Source organism: Rattus norvegicus, chromosome 6, assembly GCF_036323735.1.
Source record: "Rattus norvegicus strain BN/NHsdMcwi chromosome 6, GRCr8, whole genome shotgun sequence".
Lineage (NCBI taxonomy): Eukaryota > Metazoa > Chordata > Mammalia > Rodentia > Muridae > Rattus > Rattus norvegicus.
Genome location: NC_086024.1, coordinates 55,629,355 through 55,646,587, shown reverse-complemented (window position 1 = coordinate 55,646,587; position 17,233 = coordinate 55,629,355). Strand labels below are relative to the sequence as shown.

General features: G+C 45.2%; 1 protein-coding gene and 1 long non-coding RNA gene across 24 annotated transcripts in view; one reads left to right on the top strand and one right to left on the bottom strand.

The window, feature by feature from the left end:
* The window catches only part of Atxn7l1 (ataxin 7-like 1), a 222,443-nt gene that overhangs the window by 63,164 nt on the left and 142,046 nt on the right, over positions 1-17,233 (bottom strand). For 3 of the 22 annotated variants that reach the window (XM_063262091.1, XM_006240014.5, XM_063262085.1), the window contains exon 1: positions 8,828-8,962. The exons of 18 other annotated variants lie outside the window; for them this stretch is intronic. The gene's annotated coding sequence lies outside the window, so the exon portion shown is untranslated. Of the gene's footprint in view, positions 1-8,827; positions 8,963-17,233 lie in introns of those variants that run through there. One more of the 22 variants, XM_063262089.1, reaches the window with a different exon arrangement.
* On the top strand, positions 62-15,627 carry LOC102549100 (uncharacterized). Of its 2 annotated transcripts, none has more exons than XR_005505883.2 (3): positions 62-8,876; positions 14,587-14,923; positions 15,346-15,627. It is a non-coding gene; the product is annotated as an uncharacterized LOC102549100 (long non-coding RNA). The 2 variants fall into 2 exon arrangements; XR_592992.4 differs by lacking the exon at positions 62-8,876 and adding an exon at positions 8,897-9,034.

Here is a 17,233-nt window from a genome sequence, read left to right as displayed (position 1 = left end):
GGAGGCAGCACTTCAGCACACTAGAGTGGCTATTAAAAGAGAGGAGCCTAACAGGAGCTGGGGAGGATGAGGAGAAAACGGAGACACTGCCTGTGTACTGTACTGCTGTTTGGAATGTAAGAGGGCACAGCTGCGATGAAAACCAGTATAGAGTTCCTCAAAATATTAAAATAGAATTACAATATGATTCAGCAGTTCCATTTATGGCTATATATACCTATATGGGTGTCGTAAAGTAGCATCGTTCTGAAGAGCCGATAGACAGAAGAGTATTCACAGCTGAATACAAAATGTGGCGCATGCGTGCCTCTATGTGCACGGTATGTGCATGCGCGTGTGCATGCGCATGTGCGTGCACGCGTGCACGGGTACACACAAGGGCATGAGAATAAGAAAGTTTTTTGATGCTGTAATAAAATATCCAGGCAAAAGCAACCGACGGGAGGAAAGGGTTGTTCTAGCTGACAGTTCAAGGTTACGCTCCATCACAGCAGGTAAGCCATAGCAGTAGGAGCTTCAAGAAGCCAGTCATATCACACCCATAAGCAGGAACAGGGAGCAGTGAAGGTACGCATGCTCACGGCTCAGAGGGCTTTCTCTGCGTTCACACAGTTCAGGTGCACGGTATTAATCACAGTGGGCGAGGATTCCCACCTCAACAAACCACCTTAACAGAAGTGATCACAGAACAATCTTATCTAGACCATGTCTCGTTGAAACTCTCTTCCCAGGTGATGCTAGATTTTGTCAGGTCCACAACACTAAGCATGGGTTAAGATGTCTGGTTAAGATGTCTCATCTGATAATGGCACTTGCTATCAAGCCGGATCACCTGAATCCCATCTGCAGGACCCACATGGTGAAATAGGAGAAGCAGTTTCTACAAGTAGTCTTCCGATCTCCACACAAGCAACACATACACACATACACACACACACAACACACGCACACACGCACACACACACATACACACACAATAAATAAATAAATGCACTATGAAAACAAAACAAAACAAACCTCTAATCATTCCACTGTGGTAGTCTGCCTTAACAAGGAAGGAAAGTCTAACTACTTTATCCTATAGATGAGTCTTGAAGACAGCAAACTAAGTGAAATTGACCAGCCCCAAAAAGCCATATACTGTAGGATTCCATTGATATGAAGTAGCTGTGTAGACAAATTCAAACATATAGGGAGAATGATAATTGCCAGGAGCTGGGGAAGAAGGGAACTGGTTTTTTGTTTGTTTGTTTTGTTTTGTTTTATAAATGGCTACAGCATCTGTTTTGCCAAGCCAGGAGTTTTGGATATGGCGGTGGCACTGATGGTAAAATAATATGATAGTATCAAATGCCTTTGAGCTGTACATTGATAGTTAAGGTGAGCCAGGAGCCTTTAATCCCAACACTTGGGAGGCAGAAGCAAGCAGATCTCTGAGTACAATGTCAAGGCAAATGTGTTCTACACTGTGAGTTTCAGATCAGCTAGAACTACAGAGTAAAACCCTGACTCAAAACAAACAGAAAACTAGTTAAGATGGTAAGGTTTATAGTAAGTGTATTTCATAGCAATTAATTTTTTCTTTAAAACATTAAATAGAATTAGCATATGACACAAACATTCTGCTCCTAGGTATATGTGTATGTATTTATGTGCATATGCATATACACATACACATACATATAAACAGGGACTAGGTTTGGTGGCACACACCTTTGATCCCGGCACTCAAGAGGAAGGTGAAAGTTGATCTCTATGAGTTCAAGGCTAGCCTTCTACAGAGTAAGTATCAGGACAGCCAGGACTAGGCCTCAAGAACCATCCTTTGATGAGGTGACTCAAGACCAAATCCTTTGGCTCATTAGTTAAGAGTACTTGTTCTTGCAGAGGACCTGGGCTCAATTTCCAGCACCCTCACAGTGGCTCACAGACATCTGTAACTTCAATTCCAGGGGATCCAATGCCCTCTGGTGGCCTCTGCTGGCAGCAGGCACACACATGGCGCCTTGACATACAGACAGACAAAACATACATGTGAGATAAAATAAATAAGGCTAAACATTAAAAAAAAAAAGTAAGTAAAGAACAGAACCACCCCTCGATGTGTGAAGGATTTAACAAACTCCGCGGTATAGACATATGATGAGGTTCTATTTCACCACGGAAAAGAATGACGGATGATGCATGGCAAAATACAGATGAACCTCAGAGCACTGTGGGAAATGAAAGAGTCAGGCACACCAGGTCGTATACACTGTGTCTTCCATCTACATGCAGTGTCAAGAGGAGGCGGATCCTCAGACACTAAGCAGTAGCTATCAGGTGCTGTGGGTGGCAGGAAGGAGGAACAACTGCCTAGTGGGTAAGAAGTCTTATCGTCAAATAAAGCAATGTGTTGAAACTAGATAGAGCTGGCCAGACAACATGACTGTATTAAATGCCAGTGAGCTATTCAGCTTAGAATAGTTAATTTTATGTCCTGAGAATTTCATCTTGGCAACAGCAATGGTGAAATCCCTCAGAAGATGAAGTCCAGGACAAGCCGCAAACAGAATAATTTGCCTTAAGGTAACTGAGAGTTACCTTCAATACCCTGCTTGGAGTCGCTTACACAGGATCATTTTGAAGTGAAGGTAATTAAGGTGGTCAGCAGGAGACAGCAAACGGGTATTCTGAGACGGCAGCTCCCTAACACTGACATTTTGGGTCCGTGAAGTAGTATTACTTTGTCTTAAGCAACAAGATGCATCCTTCCTGCCGCTCTGCTCGGCAACAGGGTCCCCTTTTGTTAAGTACCAATGACAGGTGGTTACTTACTTTATGACTGCCAGGGGGATGCTTTGGTTTTAATGATTTTGCTTTATAAAATAGATTTGGATCCAAAGAACACCGACATTACCGACACACTCACTGTGGTCCGGCTCTAATGGCTATTGGCAAATGGGGCCCCAAGACGAAACTACTCTCTGTGGCTCTTATAGCCCAGACACAGCTGCCATTTCCAGTTGGTGCTCACTGCTATCTAGGGACCCAGGTATACAGCTTGGAACATCAGATCTAAACGCGTGAGAAGACTCATCTCCCAACACTGCTGTCTCCCTACTGGGCCTGGCTTCATGTGGGCACCTGCAGGTTCCAACCTACAAGGCAGTGACCATTGCATCGTGAAAGTGGGTAGCACTGACCAACTAAGGGGCAGCTGCCCTTCCCAGATCTTCTGAGATAACCACACATCTGTGCCACTCCCCTCAGGGCCACCATGAACCTTTGGTCTACTCTTACCTCCTCCTCTGGGGTAAACACTCCCAGTCACCTTTCAAAGTTTATTTCTTACAAAACTCCATTTCCATTCCTGCCCTACCCTAGGTTCTCTGTGGCTCCCAGCATTTCTCACAGAGTGGAGCTAGGAAGGAAGTGTTCTAGTGAACTCTGCTGAGGCCCTGCCTGTTCATCGCACATTATTCTCTATTAATACAGTGGAAGAAGAGCAGTCAAGGTGGTTGGCTTCCTCACAACTCCACTGTTTAGTCTTAGATCACACTGTTCTCAGGTTGTGTCAACCCATGGGCACCCTTCAAAACTGTCACCTTGAAAGACTCAGTCCACTGTTCCAGCCTGTTGAGATATTTATGGTCCCTAAGCCATCGATGAATCCATTCATCGCCGGCAAACTTGAGAAGCCTGACCTAGGGACACTTTTCTGAAACAGGCCTCAGCCACGTCCCAGTTACCATGACCTGTGAGCAGCAGTCTCTCCAAGTTTGGTTGTACCAGGGTACAGTCAGGGAAGGTATGCCACTGGCCCACTTTCCTGGTCAGGTTCCTCTGGGTGACTCTGACACAGGAATCTCATGAGAACCCTTCTTTGAATAGAGGTAATCCAGTGGGCATCACACATAGCAAGCCATCAAATGTGTGTTTATCACTACAAGACACACTTTACTGAGGAGGAGGTTTTCCTAGTTCCCCGCCCAGCGGCCAAGTGGCCTTCAGTGCATACATATACTACGCAGCTGAAGTGAACAGAAGGAACTCAAGACACTCAACGCTAGGGCCTGAATCCCAGTGCTCTTACCTACTGACGTGACCAGACCTGTCTCTCCAGGGCCAGAGGGAGGAGTGTTGAGATCTGGCACAAGGAAAACAGGCTTAAATGTTGATGCTGGGTGGTGGCACATGCCTTAAATTCCAGTACTCATGCCTTAAATTCCAGAGGCAGAGGCAGGCAGATCTCTGAGATAGAGGCCAGCCTGGTTTACAGAGTGAGTTCCAGGACAGCTAGGGCTACACAGAGAAACCCTGTTTCTAAAAACAAAAACAAAAAACCAAAAAACTTAAGCAGACATAAACAAACAATTCTAAGATCGTGACTAAAGAACTTAGAAATAACAACAAAAATACCATTTCTACCCAGTGTTTGGCCACCTGCTTGTCAAATCAAGGAGGGACCTGGAAATGAGGACAGGGCAGCCAGAGAGCTGCAAGGAAACAGCTCCTCTCCCCTCCTCCGGCTCCTTTCCTGGAAACAGTTGTTTCTTAGGAAGACTAGGCCCTAATCTGGCCTAAGGAGAAGGGACAGGGCCTCTCCCAGCCCACTTGCCAAGGAGCCCCTCAGCCTTCAGAAGCACACTGTCCATTACCTTCTTCGTTGAGACCAAGACCTATGCAATTAGCACAGTCTGGCAGGTTGTGTTCACCTCCTGTGTACCATGGTCCTCACAAGCCCCCAGGCTTCTGAATGGGTTTTCTAAGAACAGCAGCTCTGGGTTTTTGATGTGGTCAGGGTGCCCACCTCCCGTCCCTAACACCTTCAGGAAAGGAATGACCTTCAATATGAAAGGACCTGGGACACATTTTGCAAAGGGTTGTCAGAAGCCACCTGCTGGCTCCTAGTGGCATATCTATGTCAAAGATACTCTCCAGTGGAGGAGCAGAGACTGACAGAACTGGTACAGCCAGCCTCGGGCCCTTGGGAAAAGGGTAGTGGTTACAACGGGAGGCATTGGGTGGCATAAGTAAGACCGCCTGCTCTCATCTACCCCAGGCTGGTCTCCTAACGTCCAAGGAACACAAGGGCAGAATAAACACAGACACACAGACACAGACACACACACACACACACACACACACACACACACACACACACACGCACACACAATTGTTGACAAAACACTAAGAAGATTCTATCAGTGAATCTGTGAGCAGATTAGGGAATTTGACCAGAAAGGTGCTGGTAGAAAGAGGCCAAGAAAGCCTGCCTGATAATTTTAGGCATCCCACTGGTCTATAAGTTGTTCTTGTCTAGCTCCCTCTGTATAAATTTCCCTTAAGACCAATGGGATGATGGGATCTCTAAAGTCAGAATTATGAAGTTATCTTAGACATTCATGGCCACAATGGGCTTTTCCTATGATTTTAAAAACACATGTTACTGGGATTTTTTTGTTTGTTTGTTTGTTTGTTTTGCTTTGCTTTTGTTGTTGTTCCTGTTCCCCATGCCTCGGCATGGCTATGGGAACACGCCCACAGAAGACTAACTCTTCGTCAGGAAGGTCGACTGCATGGTGTTGCTGAGGCTGCTGCCACACTTGAGACAGAACCAGGTTATGGGTTGAACAGTGTCCCACCACTCACATGTTAAGTCTCTAGTTATCTAGTCCCTAAGAGTGTAACCATATGTAGAGCCAGGTCTTGAAAGAGGCCATTAAGAAATGGTCCTAATCCAATAGGACTGGAGTTCTTATTCTAAAAGGATGGGGCACCAAAGACTCAGCGGCTGCACCTTGAGAAGGCAGCAAGCCTGGTACGGCCATCTGTAAGGCCTCGGGGCATACCAGCCCTGTTGGCACCTCCATCTGGAGTCCAGTTCCTAGAACTGTTAGGAAGTGCGTTTCAGGTGTTTAAACTACACTCTAGTCCTAACCAATGCAACTGGTTGGCTCTGAAGCCGCTCACATTTACCTTCCTGGAGTGTAGGCAACTCCTCACAGCCCAACTGCGCTGTCTGGTCCACTCAAAGGTAGAGTGAGGCCAAAATGGGGTACAACTAGATGTTGTTTTCCAGCAGATCCTGCTGCTCTGCCATCCTGTGCTGAGGGCATGGATGACACAGAGCAAATGGCTCCTAGCCACAGACTGCAAGGAGCCAACTCCTTTAATCAACTTCCTTTCCTGGTTTACCTCGTACATGGACAGGTTCTGATTAACCCGAGTATCATTGATGTGGTTCCAGAGAAAGACAAGTCTGTGGAGCAAGTGGATTCATGACCCAGTAAGATAGGCACCGACACTCTCACTAGTTTGATGAACCCACATTAAGCATCTGGCCCAATGTTACCACCGCTGGGGACTGACAGTCTCTAGATTCCATCTGCCCCCATGTTCTGTGGAACTCCTGGATCCTGCCAGTCCCTGGTTTGGGCAGAGCCACTCTCAAGGCAAGAGAGGTAGACTCAGTGGTTCACTGCCACTCTGGAACCAGACACAGCTGCAGCAAACAGTGGATATGTCTCTGTGCTACCTATAGGAGGAAGAACCGAAGTGAGAAAGGAATATATAAGCAGGTTGATGTCTGCAGGGGCTCCAAGAGTCTACAAGACACGAGCTGAGAGGCACCTTGACATGTCCCCATGTGGCAGGTGCAAGGGTCTGGCCATACAAAAGGCCAAACTCTGAAAAAGAACAACTTGGGGACATTTCAGCATTGCTGCCACGTCTCCATTCCAACACAAAGGCCTGTAATGCCCCCTCCACGTCTCTCTTTATTCACATTGGCCAAAAGACTATTGGCATAGTGAGCTCGGAGACTCCATTATTATAGATGGCTACTACGCACAGACCCAACACACACTTCAAACCACAAGCCTACAAAAGACGGGCCTCATGCACCCCTACCAACCTGACAGAGAGGGGAAGGATAGGGCTCCCTCCTATAAGCTGAATTGGGGGTAGAATGGATCTAATTAGAACAGAATTTCCTTCATCTTTCTATTTTTATTTGTTTGTTGAGACAAGGTCTTAATCTGGAGCCCCTGCTTGCCTGAAACTTGCTTCGCAGATGCGGCTGGCCTTGAACTCATATGGATCTGCTGACTTCCGATCCCTACCTCCTTCCCCAGATGTTGTAGTTAAAAAGAATGCATCACAACACCTGCCAGGACAAAGTTTCTTCACCACACACTAAAGCCAGTTTGCCAAGCGTGGATGGAGCAACAAGCAGGTGAAGGTTTGATGGCTAACTCTGGGCCTGACATTCCACTCCTCGGCTCCTGCATTAAAGCTTGGGTCAGAAGGTAAAAGATCTGAAGCAGGAGGCCAGCCTTGTCCTTACATTCTGCAAGGTTAGAGGAGACCAAAAAAATTGATACTTTTATATGGATGTGTGAAATGTGGAAAAGAAACTATAGCCCTAAAATGGCTACAACAACGTCCAGCTTCGGCTCAACGACGGTGCCTACTACTCTGGAAATTTCCATTTCGACTGTCCTTTCTCAGGGAAGAGTTGGGGGGAAAGTGGAATTTGGACCCCCTTGTGTGATGAAAGCACCCTAGCTTCTCTGAAGTCCTTCCACAAGCCGGCCTGAATGAGCTCTGTTTGCTGCTTTCTTCCTCCCTTTTGATTTGTTTAGTTTAAAATATTTAGCCGGCTGCACAGTGAAGAGTCTCATTTCCAGGGTTCTCCTGGACCATTAGGCTGGGACTCCACACTCATGCTGATGAGCGTTCTACTTACCCATGCAAATCCCGGGAGTAGCAGCCTGTGCGATGGGAGGTGCTCTAGGTAAACCGTCAAGAGCTGATTTAATTTTGCAGCGATTCAGTGGGCAAGGCAGAGCAATTTTTTAGGCAAAGGTTCTAGTAAATATTATGGAAAACCCTTTTTATAGAGTGCTAATTCTGGCACAGCATTTTCCTACGTGCCCGGTTTCTGCTCTCATTCAAACCTGCCTGGGAGTCCTCAAGGCAGGATAATCTACACAGATCACGTGTGAGGGAGCGTGTCATTGGGCAGTGGCTGGCTGGTATCCATTCTTTACAGTGCTGTCAACATCTCAGGATTACAGTCATTTCAGTGGGGACAAACTCTCCAACCCAGGAACTTCCCTTCTGCCATCCTTCCGCCAGCCCATCCCCCATGACCCTGAAACTTGCCAACTGGCTCCTGGACAGGCTGCAGGTCACCAGATGACACCGCTCCCGTGAGTTTGACAAAACAAGCACAGCAAACTCCTTTTTAGAGGTCTGAAACAATACCCAACCCTTTCTGGGCGTCCTCACTTTCATTTTAAGCCTCTGCCACTGCCACCGTTTGTGACAACCCAGAGAAAACAACTCAACCTACGACGAACGCCGGGGGACCTGCCATCGGGGCGGCTGGGGAGTACTATCAAGTGACCTTTCAGGGAAATTAATTTTCAAGAGCGATAATGGCCTTTGCTGCACATACATCCAGCACTACTTCTGTCAGCGCAGAAAAGGATTTCGCTCTCTACAGTTGGAACAGAAACTCTCCTACATCCCCGTTTCTTTAAAAAAAAAAAGGCTATAAATAACCCAGGATCAGCAAAATTATGCAAAACAGCCTGCTAGAGGAAGAAATGTAAACTAAACCCACTTACAGAACGACTCGGGCTGCCAACTTAATCTGATGCTATGACGAATGTAAACATGTTGTACTTTTGAAACCTGAAGTGATCCACTTTAGTACAGATGCCATCACAAAAATGAGAGAGAGAGAGAGAGAGAGAGAGAGAGAGAGAGAGAGAGAGAGAGAGAGAGAACTCCGAAACAAGGAAACAACAAAAGCCCAGCCGCAAAACAGAGCAACCTGATTCCGTATTCTGCACAGTGCACGACCCGACGGCTGATCGGCTGCAGTGAGTACCAGCTCCCTTCGCTTCCACACGCCAACTGTTTTGACTACAGGCACTTGTTAAACACAGAGTTTCAGGTCCTACCAGTTGGACACCAGAAGTTCATAGAACTGACCCAGTGCCAAAAACAACAAGCGCAGAAAGCGAAACGGCTGCCTCGTGTGAGTGTTTGGTTAACTGTTTCAGTGAGCCCTGAAGCAACCACGGAGCGATTAAGAATTAAAAAGAACTTAAATAGCAAAAGCTGAAGATTAGCACCTTGAAAATGTAGATGTGGGCAGATAAAGTTCAGGCGTTAAGCTACTTTATTGGGGGTGGGTGTCACGTGACACATTGTGGTTATCGGCAGAAGGAACCCAACCAGGTGCTTCCTCAAGCATCTCCTCCTCCGTATGATTGGTTCAGACAATTTGCACTTCCTGTTTCTAGCTGTCTGGGAGTTAGTAAATCCCACAGGAGGAAAATGGGACATATTGAATGAGGCTTTGCAAAATGCAAGAAAAGGGCTTTCAAGTTGCCCGCTGCGCACATGGAGACGGAGACCGCACACTGGAAGCACGGTCCAGGCTGGAGCCAGGCCTCTGGAGACTACTTCAGGCCTCCCTTTGGGATGAGGGATGCTGGGGTGCAGCTCTTTGTCTAATCCAGGCTGGAGTCTACACTGTTGGGCAGCGATATGGAGTGATCTTTTCACCTTGCAAAATTAGTTAAGCAATTCCATTGCTGAACTATCCTTTCTGTTTACTTCCCAAACACTACCTTTAGGATCAAGACAATTAATCAGATTAAATTTTTGAGATCTTAAAGGATTTAGGAAAACTAAGTTTCATGATAACTGGGGCATGGATGTAGCTATTTTAACCTAAGGAGGACTTTAACCTTCTGTATTATCTATCCATCTATCTCCCTATCTCCCTATCTATCTATCTATCTATCTATCTATCTATCTATCTATCTATCTATCATCTACCTATGTATCTATCATCTATCTATCATCTATCATCTACCTATGTATCTATCATCTATCTATCTATCATCTACCTATGTATCTATGTATCTATCTATCATATACCTATCACCTATCTATCTATCTATCTATCATTTATCAATCTATCTATCTATCAATCATCTATCTATCATCTACCTATGTATCTATCTATCTATCTATCATCTATCTATCTATCATCTACCTATGTATCTATCATCTATCATCTACCTATGTATCTATCATCTATCTATCTATCATCTATCTATCATCTACCTATGTATCTATCTATCTATCTATCATATACCGATCATCTATCTATCATTTATCAATCTATCTATCAATCATCTATCTATCATCTATCATCTACCTATGTATCTATGTATCTATCTATGTATCTATCTATCTATCTATCTATCATCTACCTATGTATCTATCATCTACCATCTATGTATCTATCATCTATCTATCTATCTATCTATCTATCTATCTATCTATCATCTATCTATCATCTACCATCTATGTATCTATCATCTATCTATCTATCTATCTATCTATCTATCTATCTCTCCTCTCTCTATCATCTATCAGTCTCTGTCACTACCTGATTTGATATATGTATCTGTAAATCAAGCATATCATGGGACTTGGTTGTTAGAAACGTCTTGTGAGGTCGGTGGCAAGAGGTGCTATTCTCACCCCATTTTCTGAAAGGAAAACACAGGACTAGACTTTCCCAGGGTCATGCATGCAGGAAAGGATTCCAGCACCCTGAACTTTGTTATCCCCATTTTCGATGGCAGAGATTTGGAAAGGCTCCGTGATTTGATTTGCACCAGGTCTTCCGTCTCCAGCCCAGCCTCTCTCATGTTCTTTGAAAACGGGACACAGAGCTAAAAAGGTTGATTATAAATGTGTGAGACTTCCCTTAATTCTTAGTGTTCCCTGTCACTGTGGCTTTCTGCGGCAGATTGCAGGCCTCGGGTACCACACAGATGGCTTTTTCTCTGTTAGGGCGAGCTTCACACAGCATACTACAGAACGATTGCTTGGGTGGAAGACCCCTCTGCACTCAGTTTGCATCCTATATTTCTCTGATCCGATCAGTTCATTCACCAGTTACCCCTGGCTCCTCACCCAAACCTAGTCTAAGAATACAGAGAGGAGTAGCCCTGCCAAACTGCACATTAGTAAACCCACGTGTCCATTTTACCAGTAAAGGAGCTCTGGGTTTGTTTTGGTTTTGGTTTGTTTTTTTCTTTTTTTCTTCAATAGAGACCCACTGGAAGTATTTAATCACACAAGGGTGCCCATCATAATGGCTCCTTCTCCATGCCAAATGAACACACTCATTGCCTAAGCAGAGAAGACGTAACTGTTCTAGGGTACCTAAAGCAGGTTTACTACAGGGCTTGGTTGTCTCTCTGAGGGGATGTGGTAGCATTGTAGATAACCACCAGGTTTCGTTTGTAGGCATGGAAGTCCCTGCAAAGTACTGAACTGTGCAGAAGTTTTTATAAAACTGATTATCTGATTGAGGAGAGGATGGAGTACTGCAGAGCCAAGTTCTCTGAGGATATCTTTAACCCCATTCCTAGCCATTTATTCCCCTCCTCTGCATGTGACCTAACGTCGTTGTGACCATTAGGTAACTCTTTCGGAATGCACAAACATATTCCCTCCTTTCCACAAAATGAAAGGCTCAGAAAGTCCTCAGATACCATATGGGGCCTCCAGCTGAGATTTCCCAGTTTGTTGTGCCTGTCTACCTCATGATTCCACCAGGGCACCAGCAAAGCGCCTGCACTTACGAGTTTGTTTGTTCCATTACTGCTTTGGAATGTAGTATTGGAGAAAACCTGAATGTGTCTTCCCAGGCCACGGTCACTCATACTTAGCTCCAGAAAAAAATGATCGCTTTCCCACTTTGAGGTGAAAGTTATGTTTTTGTGGTGAAATAGGGGGGAAATGAAGATTTGGCAGGAACTGAAGACTCGGGGCCAGCACTGGGCGCACTGAATATAGAATTCAAGAGGGAGCTGGTTAAGAAGGGAAAATCCGCACTCAGAAGACAGAGGCAGGAGATCTCAGTTCTAGGCTACTCTGATCTACAGAATGAATTCCTGAGCAGCAAGACTACACAGAGAAACACCATCTTGGGGGGGGGGGATGAAGATTAGAAAATTCTAGAATGTTTTGCCACTTATCATGACTCTTTATCTTGAAACACAACACAAAAATTATGGAAGTAAAAGCCAGGAGAACTGGGTGTCAATTCGGACTTCATGTTGAGTGTCATCAAAGCAGCATGCAGAGCGAGAGAATTTGCCTGTCCCGCTGGCTGGAAAGACTCCGTGGTTGTGTGGGATGGTTATGCGATGTCTCTTGTAAACACTAGTTTTGAAGGGGGTCATTTGAGGGTGTTTGGAGGACGGCAGGACACTTGTATCCTCCGTGCTGCCTGAAAGAACATGAGCACTGAGCAAAGCATAAATCTCGGCAGGAAAATGTGTGTTTGCTTATAAGATACAAAGTGTGCACGTCCAGGTAAGACGCAACTCCTCCTGAGCATAGAGTCATAAAACTCTAAAGTAGGGCACATGTTTTGACAGGCACTGTCAGCTTTAGGGAGGACACAGTAACTTAATTAACATTAGAACTGGGCCAGAGAGATGCCACCAAGGTTGATGCCTGGGTTCCATCCCTAGAAGTCACAGGTTGTCAGGGGAGAATGACCCCTGAAAGTTATCTCTGACCTTCACACACACACACACACACACACACACACACACACACACACACACACACACACTGTCATGTGTGCACCCTCACACACATAAAATAATGAATGAACAATGAAATAAATAAATAGAACAGGACAATCTTAGCACTCAAGAGGCAGACAGGTGAAACTCTGAGCCTCATCTACATGGTAAGTTCTAAGACAGCCAGAGCTACATAAAGATGCCCTGTCCCAGATAGATAGATATTTAGACAAACAGACAGAGAGAGAGAGAGAGAGAGAGAGAGAGAGAGAGAGAGAGAGAGAGAGAGAGGGAGAGAGGGAGAGGGAGAGGGAGGGAGAGAGAGAGGAAGGAGAGAGAATTGGAAATCTGAGGAAGGGCTGGTAACAAGAAGTTAGTAGAAACCACCTAGGGGAAAGATGTTGACCATGGGCAGAAATGTGTTGCACACTTTGCTTCAGGAAGTGTCAGTGAGTTCAGCCTGTCAAACCCTGGACCACGGGTACACTGAGGGAAATGACAGAGCTCCCATGCCCAGGCTCTGAGTTTACACTGAGTGAAGGGGGAGAGGGTAGAGGAATGGGCAGAGGAAGCAGCTGGTTAAGGACTGGTTCAGTCTCTTAAACACCTGGTGTGAGGAAAACAGGTCTTCATGGTAAGTAGACAGAAAAGATTGTTATGTCCAAGATGGCTCCAGGGACTGTCCTGAAGAGGACAAGGGAATGAAGAAAGGACAGACAGGCACCTAGAAACACAAGATAAAACTGGGATAGGGTAGACTGGGCTCTCTGCTGGAGAAGTCACAGCACCCGGAAAGATTATTTTATAATCTATAAAATTTTATAATCTATAAATCCTATCTATAGGAGGAAGGGAGGTGCTGTTGTTGCATAGAGATAAACAAGGAAGCAGGGTTATTGTATACAGGTGAACAGGGAGTCAGGCTTAGCTAATGCCAGTGGACCTCAGGTCATAATCAGAGGAGAAAGGCACCATGAAATTTTTTTTCATGCATTGCCAACATTTTCACACAAACTAGAGGGGCTTTGTGACATCTGTGGATCTGAGGCATATGGGTTATTGACACGGCGATGACATGGCTATACCTGTGGTACAGTCACCCAGGACTTTGTTTGCTCCCTACCTATGACGTTCATGTTCATGACTGTGGCCTCTACTGACTTCATGATCAGCTTGAACCCTCAGGTCCAAGTCCCTGGGGAAGCCCTGTAGACTTCCCAGTTAGTGTCTGCACTTGACTCAAAACTCTATACTCCATCTCCTGGATTCACAAGACTAAGCCCGCCAGACACTTGGGACCAGCTTTTTAGCTCCTGTCCTAAGTGACCGCAACCAACATCATAGGTTAGTTTTACACACACAAGCCCCCAGTCCTTAGATGTTTGAGGAAAATAGCAACTTGAGCTAGACTTAGTCAGGGCTGCACCAAACTCCGGAAAATGGCTATAGTGAAGATCTTTAAGTGTGGGGTGACTGCCATCTAGACGACTGGGCTGAAGGTCTTTGCAGGCCAGTTCACTATCTCACCTGGCCTGACAGGCCAATGCCCAGGTACAGCTCAGAAGCCCAGGTGTGTGTTTTTAAATACATTTTAAATAAAATGTAAATGTGAATCAATACACAAATCTGCAAAGTGAATACATTACAGATGTATCAGATTTGGTTGATATCTTCCTTCCTTCCTTTCTTTTGTGGTTCTGAGGATCTAGGAACCTTTAACATGTTAGACCAGTGCCAGCCATATTGGGTATTTTTGTATTTACTCTGTTTGTCTGTCTGTCTGTCCGTCCGTCCGTCCGTCCGTCTGTCTGTCTGTCTAGTTTAACTATTTGTTTATTTTTGGTTTTGTTGAGACAGGATTTCTCTGGTAGCCCTGGCTGTCCTACAACTTGCTTTGTAGTCCAGGCCCCAAACTCAGAGCCTCTGCATCCTCAGTGTTAATGATACTCTGTTATACTTGCAGGGAGAAGTCTAGCACCGCTGCCCTCTAAGAGGATCCAGCCAGCAGCTAACTCGGACAGATGCAGACACCCACAGCCAAAGGGTGGATGGTGTTTGGGGATTCTTCTGGAAGAACAGGGGGATGGATTGTAAGCCCTGAAGGGCCTAGGAACTCTACAGGAAGACCAGCAGAGTTAATTAACCTGGACTCTTGGGGCTCTCAGAGTCTGAACCACCAACCGACATACCCACAGGCTGAACCTAGGCCTCCCCACACAAATCTAGCAGATGTGCAGCTTGGTCTCCCAGTGGGTACCGAACAACTGGAATAGTAGGAGCCATCCCAACAGCTGTTACCTGTAAGTGGGATAGTTCTTCTGTTTGAGCTGCCTTGTCTGGCCTTGGTGGGAGAGGAAGTGTCTAGCCTCACAGAGACTTGATGTATCAAGTTGGGGGATATACGGGGAGGGGGCGCGGGGGGGGGCAGCTCAAAGGAGAAGGGGATGGGGCGGGGGAAGGGGATGACTAGGAGGGGGAAGTAAGTGGAATAGAAAGTGAATAAGTAATAAAAAAATTAAAAAAAGAAATTTATATTTCCCCCCAAAATTTTTTGGGTCAAATAGGGTCAAACACAGGCATACAATGTCATGCCCTGCTTATTAGCACAACTGTTGCCAGTACTAACATCGTATTGCCTTGTATCTAATTACAGTTGTTCTAGGCCACATGAGAGGAGGTATGTGAATTATATGCAAAAATACCGTTTTCTATTCTTTTTCAGATGCAGGGGATCAAGTCCACACCCTTATGCACACACCAGCTAAACACTCCGTGTCTGAGCTATCCAGCCCCTTACTGTACTCTTGTCCCGGAGCACCTGAGGATCTCGGTCACAGGATGGCGGCCATCCAGTAATCAATCCTCAAGGAAACCGAGGGACACTGCACTTTGAACCCTTTTTAAGTTGGGATTGAGGCATTTCTCGCTGTCAGACTGTCTTTGGGCCCTCCAACTGGCATTTTCAAACTGTTGACACTCGACTACTTTACAAGAGAAAGCTTGAGTTGCGGCCTCCTGTGTACATTTGTATACAAAAGAGTAACCCTGGCTTTCAGTATCTGGAAAGGTCTTGAATAGCTTTTCTTGTCTCTCTTCCCAGCATTTCTCCTCTCTCTCTCTCTCTCTCTCTCTCTCTCTCTCTCTCTCTCTCTTTCTCTCTCTTTCTCTCTCTCTCACTGTTCTCTTCCCATCTCACTTTTCTTACTATGTTTTACATTTTGGATTTACTTATTTTACTTCATGTGTTACTGCGAAAGCAACCTGTGCTTTTAGATCCCAAACCGTAACGCTAGCCTCTCTCTCATTGTGTAAAATCTTGGTCAGGGCTTACTCAATGGGCAGTAAAGTCTGAGGACACAGAAGATGCACTCCGAGTTATCCCCCCTGCACACAGCTAGCTTCCCCACCTTCCTCCCTTCTTCTTTTTGCCTCTACATCCTCCTGCTTAGAACCCTCTTGTCCCCAGACTGGAAGTTAGTCCAATCAGCCTGCTACTATGTGGCAAGCAAATCTCTCTCAAGGAGCCTGAGGATGTCTGATGACTCTGTGGTCCTGGGATTTGGTTCAGTTCCATACTGCACAGGCTGTAGGCTAGGTTTCCACCGCGTTACTCAGTGGTAGGAGTCACGATGCTGGAGGGCTATTGAATCTCCGACTAGAAAACTCCCTGCCATGCACATGGCTGGTCTGCTGTGTGTGAGGTGACTCAAGTGCAGCGATGCTGTATCTGAGGTCCCCACCCTAGTTACCCTTGGCTATGCTATTGTTGGCTCCTCCTGGTCTGCCCTTCAGCCACCGTGGACTCCTCCCCCAAATGCAAAAGGATAAACTGGGATGTGGGATTTGGGGTTGCGGTTTTAAAAATTCAACAAGTGTGTACGTGTGGTAGGTAAACTGATGTATTCATGTATTATTATTTTTATCTAACAAAACGAGATAAATACGGTGTCCCTAAAGGAAAAAAATAGGTGCTGGCTAAGCAAATTATTGGCGTATCCATCCAATGGAATGCAGGCAAGTTATAAACTCGATGCGGTTCACCTCTATTTTCTGAAATTTGTTTGCAATAATTTTATTTTTTACTGTTGATGATAGAACCTTGGGCCTTATACGTGCTAGGCAGGTCTACCATGGAGTTTACACATCAGCCCCTCACGATAATTCTAAATGAAGAAAAAAAAAAGGGCAGGACCCAAACCAAAGTCTGTAGAAGCATTCCGTTTCTACTTTTGATAATATAAAATATATGCATATTCAGGGATATAGAGTTAGACTCTCTCTTTCTCTCTATATATACATATGTATGTATATATACATATATATATATCTGCATATAGACATTTATGTATAACACAGATACCCACAGGAAAAGCTAAAAAGTTTTACACCAAAATACTTTTTTAAATAAGATTCTTCTGAAACTTTGGCAGCTTTCAACAGTGAAATTTTTCTTTAAAAAAATTTTTTTTAATCTTCTTGGTAACCTCTAAGTTTTAAAATGTTTATTTATTTGGTTTTGTGTGTGTGTGTGTGTGTGTGTGTGTGTGTGTGTGTGTGTGTGTCTGAAGACACCTTGCTGGAGTTGGTTCTCATCATCTCCCACACAGGAT